Source organism: Nycticebus coucang, chromosome 15, assembly GCF_027406575.1.
Source record: "Nycticebus coucang isolate mNycCou1 chromosome 15, mNycCou1.pri, whole genome shotgun sequence".
Taxonomy (NCBI): domain Eukaryota; kingdom Metazoa; phylum Chordata; class Mammalia; order Primates; family Lorisidae; genus Nycticebus; species Nycticebus coucang.
This window is the reverse complement of record NC_069794.1, coordinates 42,102,838-42,114,185: the sequence shown is the minus strand read 5'-3', so window position 1 is coordinate 42,114,185 and position 11,348 is coordinate 42,102,838.

The window sequence follows — 11,348 nt, the reverse complement described above, 5'->3', positions numbered from 1 at the left end:
GAGTCTATATTTATTTTGTTGAAGAACCTCATACTGTTTCTCATAGAGGTTGTATCAATTTACAGTCTCACCAGCAGTGTATCACAGTCCCTGTCTCTCTGTATCCACACCAACATCTACTGTTTGTGGGGGTTTTAACAATAGCAATTACAACTGGGGTAAGATGATATCTCATCAAGTTTTCACTTCCATTGCCCCAAAGATTAGTGACATTGAGCATTTTTGCATTTGTTTCATTTGTTTGTTGGCCATTGTTATCTTCTGAAAAACTTTGAGTATTTTTCCCACTTTTTGATGAGATGTTTTATTTTCTCTTGCTGATATTTTTTAATGCCTTGTGAATTGTGGATATTAGCCCTTCATCTCATGTATAGTTTGTAGGTTGTCTATTTGCTCTGTTCTCCCATTTTGCAGGTTGTCTGTTTGCTCTGTTGTCCCCTGCTGTGCAGGAGCTATTTAATCAAATCCTATTTATTCACTTTTATTGTGGCTGTAACTGTCTTTGGGGTCTCAGTCATAAATCCTTTGCCTCGGCTGCTATCTAGAAGAGTTTTGCCTACATTTTCTCCTACAATTTTCATGGTTTCAAGCCTTATATTTAAGTCTGCTATGCATATTGAGTTAATTCTTTTTTTTTAAGTGGGGAGAGAAAGGAGTCCTCCTAAAGGCTATACATTTACGAGCAAAGAGAATTTGCACCACAATTCTATGAGAAGCCCAGGTATACAACACGTAAATAAGAACTTTGCCCTGGGTATGGTAGTAGAGCAACATATATCAAAATGGTCATATGGTAGGACGTGGAGAGTGATGAAGGTCAGTTGTAGGAAAACTTTTTCCAAGCTATGAACAAGTTCTAGAAGGCTCCAGTGTGGCATAATATAACATCCAGAATTTCCTGTCACTACAAATAAAGTAAAAGTTCTAGGCAAGAATTTTAAAGGATGTGATTAATTTAAAACATGATGGATATCCTGAAGATAGAAGGAGGAAGAAATTGGGAATTTCCCATGTGTGGGAAGAAATTCATCTTTTAAAAGGACTCATAACACGATAAAGCTGATAGGGTGCTATGTCCCTGCCTGCAGATAACACGTTTGTATGAGTCCATTGTCTCTTGCTTATAACAGGATACCTATTCTCTATAAAGGAAATAAATTTATTAAGAAAAGAAATTTATTTTTTAAATTTAAGAAGCTGAGAGCTCCAAGGTTGAAGGGGACATGTAGTGAAGGTTTTCTTCTTGGTGGGAACTCTGCAGAGTCTGAGAGGTGGTAAAAAAATGTCACTAGAGAGCTGAGCTTTTTAATTCAAGTCTTTCTTCCTTTTCTTGTGAATCCATGAGTTCCACATGATAAGACTTTAATCTATTAATCCATGAATGCATTAATCCACTCGTGAAGGCAAAGCCCTATGATCCAGCATCCGCCTAGAGTCCCCATCTTTCACTAATGCCAAATTGGTGATTAATTTTCCAACACTTCAAATTTGGGGGACATATTTAAACCATGACATCATTTTATTTATTTAAATAAAATAAGTCTGTGCCTAAAATCATGCTTGTCTATGCTAAAGAGCAGGCAGGATGGATTTCATTTGAGGTTAGGAGATACCATAGAACCTAGACTAGCTAGGCCAGAAAGTAAGCTTTCCCATTTAATCACTAATACTTGGAATTTACATAATATGTCATTATCTTTATTCATCTGAAACATTCCTAAAACATTCTCAACATAGACCTTATTTTGCATTAGGTCACAGAGACTGCAGTAACTTAAAAACTTAGACATTAAGTATGCCAAGTTTATTAAATGTTAAATAGTTAAAACAACTTGCAAAACACAATTAATACAATGTCTAGGAATTTGTACAAAATACTTATATAGATATGACATATTTATCACATAAATGATGTGTAAGTGTATATAAATGTAAAGAGAGATATACAGGAAGAGTCGTAGATACTCATGTTTAAAATCTAAAATAAACATTCACAAAAATTATAATCATATTTGTTACTTCAGATTATCAGACATAATTATAAATAAATGTTTTGACAGCTAACACACTTTGAACAACTCTACTCAGTAGACGTTAACCATTAAAATTGTTTTAATAATAATACATAATATTGATTGTAATGATGATGAAATTATCATTTAACAAAACTACTGAGAGAATAGAAAAATTACTCTGTCAGAATGAAATATGTTACATATCATTGATTGCATACAAACACCTCTTTATTATATCAAATAATTAATTAAAATAAGAGATGGTTCAGTTATCTCTTTGTTCCAGACTCTGAGCTTCAGAAAAACTGAATCACTACCAATTTTAGTTTGGAATTAATAATCTTTTTGAAACTTTTTGTGGTAGCATGAATATGCAGCATTTCTGGCCAATAAAATGTTAGGAAAAGTCATAGAACAGGATTATTTATTTTCTGTTTGTAGTGGCTGAAACTACCCTTGCCATCTTGCCTGCATTTTGAGATGAAGCAAACCCTAATAAAAGCAGAATAGAAAGAACATGGTACTTTGATGGTACTTGATGAAATCACTGAGTCAGTGAATCAACCTGAAAGTCACTAATTCTTAGAGATTCTTAAGAGAGAGAGCATATTTTTATTAGAGTCTAGCCAATTTTGAATGACAGTTTTTATTTTGTGGCAACAGTATTCTAAATATTATCAGAAAGAACTTAATAAAGATGAAGGTAAAATTAAGTGAAGAAAAAATGATTTTGAATATGTACAATAGCCAGAGATGTGTAATAAACAATATTAATACACAACTAATTAAAATGACATACAAAGGAGAGTAATATTATTTAATTCCTGAAATTGGTATGAAAGAAAGAAACAAAATCAGATACAGAAGGACTAAAAGAAATTTTAAAGGCATTCATAAATGGATATGGAGGATAAAAAAATTAAACTCACAAAAGACAATGCAATATGACTAACTCCTCAAAAAGAACACACCTCATGTTTCTTAACATAGTTTCCTTAAAATTACCATAGGATAGATGTATACAATATTTAAATTGTAGCATAACAAAATAATAAATATGTTTTCTGGTATCTTATTCAGAATAGCATAATGTATGATTAGCAGCCTTAAAAAGTATTCTTTGTGTTAGCAAGAACAAGCACCTGTCTCACAAACACCAAGCAGGTGACAATAGAGTCAAGAAAAAAATGCTTCACTCGTTTTTTAAGAAAGACCACTAAGACATGAAAGTATCAGCCAAGTTCAACACAAGAAATATTGGAAAAAACACTACCCTCAAGGACTCTGGAAACAAAAATTATACCTGATGGGTCTGGAGGGTCCTGCTGTTTTTTAAGTGAGCTTTGCTAGTCTGCAGAATGAAAAGCTGGTATTTAAAACTTTCAAACTAATTATTGAGAATGTTCAGGGTAAAAACTGCCTGACCAAGTTCATGATGTTTTTATGTATGTACACATATATGAACATATATATACCTATATATCATGCATTTATATTACTGGTTTTGGCATCTTAAGAAACCCTCTATCTACTAGAGAGCATATCATATGCACACCAATCACCCTAGAGTGTATCATCCCAAATATCCACGTCTATCCCACCAAGCCAGTATTACCGCTACAATAAATCATCTCAGGGCCAGTTACCAGGCAACTAGAGACCACAGTCTGCTGTAATTATTCAAACTAGCCAATCCTGAAGTATTTCCTCAGACCTGTCTTGACTTCCTTACATAAACCCCACTAAAGGCTTTGACTTGTGCTTTGCTTTTGCTTACACCATGCTGTTGTTTTCTCTGAGCATAACATGGTGTGGCCACCTCTCTTAAAAATATAAATGAGACAGAAAAGACTTGCCAATCAATTAAGTAGATTTAAAATTACTTAAAATATGTAGAAACATAATATTTTACCAGTATTTAATAAAAAATATCAATTAATTATATCCCGGTAAAAATTCAGATATTTAAGTTACAGAAACATTTTTTTAAAAAACTATTATATGACTGGAGAGGTAATACAAAATATGCTCATGAGTGAATAAAGATGATTGCAGAGAAAAAAAAAACTATCAAAAAGAACCAAAAGAAATTTCTGGCGGTGCCCGTAGCTCAGTGGGTAGGGCACTGGCCATGTACACCAAGGCAGGCAGGTTCTAACATGGCCTGAGCCTGCTAAACAACAATGACAACTACAACGAAAAATAGCCAGGCATTGTGGCAGGTGCCTGTAGTCCCAGTTACTTGGAGGCTGAGTCACTAGAATTACTTAAGGCCAAGAGTTAGAGGTTGCTGTGAGTTGTGATACCACAGCACTCTACTGAGGGCAACAAAGTGAGACTCTATCTCAAAAAAAAGAAAAAGTAGAAAGAAATTTCTAGAATTGAGGAACACATGTTTGACCCAAATAATTCTAAGCGTGAGTTTAATTGAATACTAGAAAAGAATAAAGTAAATGTCAATTAGTTTGTAGATAGATCAATACCAATTGTGCAAAATAATCACCAGAGAAAATAAAAGATAGAAAAATAAAAGACCAAGCTTTAGCAATATAAATGATGATGTAAAAATATAACTTGCTTGTAATTGAAATGAGTAAAGTAGAAGGAAGAATAGCATAAAGCACAAAATAAAAACACATGGAGTCAGAAGAGAAAGAAAATGTACTGGGTTTTAAACTATATTAAATAAGACAAGTGGACATTTTTTGACATAAAAACAAATAGGCAAATGAAAAGGATAATAGCACAAAAAAATAAACTCAGAAGTAGACTGAAAATTGATTTGGTCATTTTGAACATGCTAATTAATTAGTTTGGAAAAAAGATACCATATAATTAGTTATGTTTAGAGGGAGAAATAAATAAATATTAAAGACTGAAGGAAAAAGCAAATGCATGAAATATATATATTTAATTTAACACACTTTATATATATATATCTAAAATTATTTTTATCAGTACATTTGAAGCAAAGGTGTTTGAAAGCACAATTTAGAAAAAAAATTAGTGACTATATTAAAATTACAAATTTAATTTTTGAGAACAAAATCCAAAGATAAACTATCTTTAAATTGGTGAAATTTTATTTGCCATGTAAACTCCTTTGAGTCAAAGAGTAAGATGAAATAAAATCTATGTCACTTAGGAGGAAACACAATTGTCCTTACTTAATAATAATACCAGGGTTGTCTGGAACACTGTTTTTCATAGTATATGGCTGGATACTTTCTGGACAGCCCTTATATATTTAACTTCATTTTTAGAATGCAAATTAAAACCACAATGGCACAATTTCATACTGAAGAGAATGATGAAATCGAGGGTCAGCCCAATAAATTTGTTTTCCAGGGGGACCTACTTACATTTGGTCATAATAATGTTTAGAGTAAAGTTTAGGATCATAAGTTTGGACAAGAGAAGGCTGTGGGTAGGAATGGCTGATTTTCAGGGGTTTAAGTTACTGTTACCAGTAACTGAAGTGGTAGAATAAAAGGGATATGTAACAAAGTTAATCTGAAAAAAGCGTATGTCATGGCTTATCACAAGATAATTTAAATTCTTAGTCGTTGTAGATTTGAAAGAAGTTTAAAGGTCTGTATAGTGAAAATTTAAATCATTGTAGAAATGTGAATGCATTTGTTTCATTTAAAAGAAAAATATTAAATTTGTGACTGATTATAAATATGTCTAGGGATTTTTAAATTAATTTTTTATAATGCTTAACTAATAATTCTTTGAAAATCAATCTAATAATTTATTATTTTTATTGAGATGGATGGTCTTTTAATGTAAAGATTTATAAATACTTAATAGAGTTATAAAACCATGCATTAACAAAGCCTAATGCAGCAATCCTTCTCTTTGCCTAAAGTAGCCCTTTCCTTATTTAAGGATGCTGTTCCTCCCACATGTGTAAAATTCACCTCAGAATACACTGGCTCATAATTAGCCCCTGCCCCAAGCTATCAAGAACAGGTCCATGTCCTTCACATATCATCCAACTCACACGCATTTACTTTTTGTTTTTAATTAACTATGCTATTTAGTCAAGAGACTAGACAAGTCTTTTATTTTATTAGAGATGCAACCTAACTGCAACTCACATATTTATGACCAGAAAGCTAAGTTCAAAGTAGAGAAGTTTCAACCACAACCAACCAAAAGGTTACCAACCTATTATTGGGCCCTCATAGAGATGTTTCCTTTATCTACCATTTAAACTAACATGGCCAAGGCATCTATCACAACCCAGGGCAGAGCGATTACAACCTACCACTGATAACTTTGTAGTCTTTCAGTACACAAAAATCCGTGGCTTCACTTTGAAGCTTGCTGTAATTGTGATTTCCCATGGCTATAAAAATTTGTCAGGTCAGAAGGTATTAGATGTGATTGTAACCACATTCTGGAGTTTCTGGACTAAAAAGACAGCTCAGGTCCACATGGCAAAGCATCTCACCACATAGGTTACATTCTTCAATACATTTCTTTTATTTAACTTACACATTTCATGTATTTATAAATAATCTAATCTTTATCATCCAAAATGAATAACAAAATGGCTGCTAAAATATTAGCTATTTTAAATTAAAAAAATATTTTATGCTGTCTAATAATTGTTTGATTAGCATATAATTCTATACAAAACAAATTTCAAATATTATTATAAAATAAAAAATATATTCTTTATAAAAACAAAACTGTTATTATTTGTCAATTAAAATAACAATGTGGGAGTCTATATTGTTAAAAGCACTTAGAAACTGTGACCATCTATTATGTTCTTGTTTGTGTTCATAGTTTTATTAAAAATTACCTTCTATGCAACATTAAATGCTTTAAATAAAATAAAATATTTTATTTTTATAATATAATAAAATATATTATTTTATTAATAAAATAAAAATTTTAAATATCTAATATTTCAGTTTTTAAATAAATGAATCTTTTAAAATTGTTACTTTGCACTGATTGAAAAGAAAAATAGAATTAATGGAATTTCTGTTTGAAAATCTAACAATGCTGATATCTCCTTATCTTTTAATAGTATGTGAAGTTTTTCTTCTGCTTATTAAGCAAATTCAGTGATGTCTATTGTTCTTTTTCTTATATGTACAAGAAAAGTTTGAATTGAAAGTGAGGAAAATTAACTGAAATGAAATATCTAGGAGAGAATGCTTTGTGTGTGAAATTGCTCTCTACAGCACAGTGATACTAACCAGTTAAATTACTTTGGAAGGACATAGTAGGTCCTGCTTCGGGGAGCAGATTTGTGTCTTTGCAGAGAGAGAGGTGTGTCTGCCCTTATGTTTGTATCATGAATGTTGACAAATACTATGTGAAGTTTTATGCTTATTATAACTTTAGGAAATAGAAACTTAACATGGACTTTTAAAATAAATACTTGCTCTTATGTTTTTTCTTTTATTTTACTGTAACACAGTTGTTGCAAAATTACAGAGCCTTAACAGAGAATAAAGCAAAAATATATTTTAAGCAGGTGATAAATAATAAAAAAAATTAAAACAAAACATCTTTGTGTATACCACCTTCATTCTAGGCTAGAGCTACTCACCTCTATTTTCCCACACACATACTCAGCATAAGTAAATAATAATTTCTCCCAAGTTTCCCATTGACACACTTTCTATTGGTCTGAATATTTTATTCATTTGGATGTCCACACAGCATGAGGGCAGGATTAAGTGACTGGACTTCCACCACGTATTTCTGCAAAATGGGAAGGAGGGAGCTGTCATTTCAGTTTACTCAGAAAGCACGCTGTCGGTGAAGAGGGGAAGAGTACTGATTGAATATGAAAAAGAAGAGGACGGGAGAAAGTTGACAGATCATCTCTGATCATCTTTCGGGTGTGGCAATGTGCTAATATACTCCGCTCACGGTACATGTGTGTCGTGTACCATAAAGTGAGTTCTTGGCGGATGTTAGAAACACAAATAGAGGTCTATGAAACATAATTTCAGTTTATTGTATCGAAATATAAAACAATTCTTCTTACTATTTTAAGTCTAGAAAAAATACTAAACACTAAAGGAGGCTTGGATTTGTAATAAGTGTGTCATTTAACCAACTGTGTATTGGTTAAACTAAGTTATGTTTTCCTCTTTTTGACTCCAAACCACATAGTTTATCTTAAAGTGTAAAGGAATCCATCTTTTACTGTGAACCATTAAATCCCATTAAGTTTTATCTTTAATTCACTTAATTTTTACTTTAGACTTGCAGAAATGCTGAGGAAATTAAAGCACTATTGAATCTCTATAATTATCGCTTAACAAAAATTATTGGTCCAATTATAAAATCAAACGTAAAGGTACATACTTAGAAATTAATGTCTATTATATTTAAAGGTCTCTTTTTTATTGAGGTATATTATCTGCAAACTAATATCTCAATTGTTAATTTTACTTTGATTCTTTATTCTTCTATTATGTTAAATGAGCTTTGTATATAAGTAATTTTTATGTTTTCTTAAGATGCTGAGAACAGTGTTGGTACCTAAAAGACACCAATATGAAAGTAGTTGAGTACTTCAATTTTTTCCCTAGAAATGCTCAACTGAAAAAGAATTAAGAGAATATAATCCTTACAAATCACTGAACAAATACACACACACCCTCACACATGCATGTGCTTGTGCAAAATTACTGTCCTTTAATTTTTTTAAAGTAGGAAAGCAATGATAAAAGTTTATGATATTTTAACAGACGAAGATAAATAAGAGTATTGAAGACCAAAGACTCTGAAGCTATTCATCTATATCTGAAGACATATTATATAGAGGTTTGGAAATATCCACTATCAAATAAGAAATGAGTCTCAGTTGCACATAATTTTGGAAAGAAAAAAATATATTACATATAACACTGGTTACAAGGGTTTTGGTGGCAAAACTTATCATGAATTTGATTCAGAGTAAAATATGAAGTTCTGTGCTAGCAAGTAAACTAAAAGTTCAAAGTTTCTGCTTCCAAATCCATAATATTGAAGTTATGGAAATTAGATAACATTTCATATTTTTAGAGCAGATTTTTGTAGAGTGGTTTTCAGAATTTCAAACTTTCCTTCAGAAACTTTAACATTCTTTGCCAATTTATGCCAATTCATCATGAACCTTACCCCGGAAATCAATGTCACGAAAACTAAAAAAACCTACAAACAAACAAAAAAACAGCATTCCAGGTACTGTTTTAAAAAGTGAAATATGCCAATTGTGTGATTTTTTAGAATACCATTAAAAGTAACAATGCTTATTAATAAATAATTATACTCATTCTATATAATTAGCTGTAAACTGTTATTCTAATATTTAATGCCTAGAATTATATATTTCTTTGTAAAATGACAAATATGATTTTTTAGAAAGGAATTCATAAAATGGCTAATTTGAGCCCTATTAAAAATTACCTGGGTGGCGCCTGTGGCTCAAGGAGTAGGGTGCTGGTCCCATATGCCGGAGGTGGTGGGTTCAAACCCAGCCCCGGCCAAAAAAAAAAAAAAAAAAAAAAATTACCTAATGATTTATGAGATAAAAGTCATTTAAACCTGAGGGATTTATCTTCTTTTTAGTTGTATTATTTATTCTTATATAATGATTATAGTCTAGCAGATATCATGGTTTATGTGAGTCATTAATAGACATTTATCAAGAAATTATTGAATCAGCAAAGGTACTAGTCAGTATTTAATTCAAAATACTAAATGTTTAGAAATGCTAGTACCAGTTTAAATGGAATTTTAGAAAAAGATGATACAGCTGAATATACACATATAAAGAACTTTTATCTTTTCTGAATTTATATTTTATCCATTACAATTATTAAAATAACTTTTCTCCTGGAAATATGCTTAATAAATTTTTTTTTATTTTTTCTACATTAAAATAGTTGCTAAATGTTTATCTCATTATGAAGTATACAATAATACTGGTGGTAAAACACATAGAATAAAATTAATAATGTCAGTGGTAACTTTACACATGTTGTAAATTCTTAATAAACCTTTCAAAATGATCACTAAACATAAACATACCATGCTTATTTCCAATGGTAGAGGCAATCTCTGAGTTACAAACATCTAACTTACATACAACTCGCACTTAATGAATGTGGGCTATTATAGGTCATAGGCAATGTACTTCCAACTTACATATAAATTCAACTTCAGAACAAAACCTACAGAACCTATCTTGTTCATAACCCTGGGACTGCCTGTACCTAATTTTTATTCACAATATTCAGTATGTACTTATATTACAATAAAATGCTTCAATATTCTATCACTACTCAGTTGTGCAGTTGTATCCTTTAAAACACTCTATTTTGAGTTATTTTAGAACATTTCATTCACAGAGGCTGTTGCCTGGAAAAGACTAAGTAATTGGAAAATGCTTATTTAATATTTTCTCTATTAAAATGCCAATCAATCAAATCAAGAGTCTGTTTTACTTTATTGTTCTATACTATTTCACAGAGCTGTACCTGTGAAATATTGAATGAAAATGAAATAATTACATTGATCAGTAAAAAAAGATGTCAACAGAAAAATAACCATAGAATTTGATCTTGAAAGTCCTCTATTACAAAGATGAGAGCAATTTCAATGAAAGTGCAGAGACAGAAACCTCAAAAGAGTGACTCCAAAAAATGAGGTCAAGGTGAAAAGACAATAATAAACAATGACTTAAATAAATTTTCTTCTAATCTGGTAAAATCCAAAGATAATAAATATGTCAGTCATATTTGTAACACCAAGGGCATTCTTTGTGCCTTCTGCATGGTACACATTCAAAATAAATTTCCATTTTCACATATAATATGATATATTTATCTACCTTTTCACTAATGGAGTTGGAGGAATGAAACAAAGAATTGCTTATTTTATACTTGACAACCTATTCCTAGTGATGCCTATCATAGGGTTAGGGACTTTAAATACTTTCAGTCATAAATTTATTTCTTTTCTAATACTAACCAGTATTTTTATCTATAACACATTTTTTCTGTTGTAAAATTGATATTATCAAACAATATTTAAATATAAGCACTCTATATATCCATTTTCTTTCTTTTTTTTTTTTTGACAGAGTGTCACTATGTCTCCTGTTAGAGTGCTGTGGCATCATAGCTCACAGCAACCTCATTCTCTTGGGATTAAGCGATTCTCTTGCCTCAGCCTCCCAAGCAGCCGAGACTACTGGTGCCCACCACAGCACTTGACTATTTTTTGTTGCAGTTGTCATTGTTGTTTAGCTGGCATAGGCTGGTATTTGAACCTGCCAGCCTCAGTCTCTGTTCCTTTGTATTTTGTTCT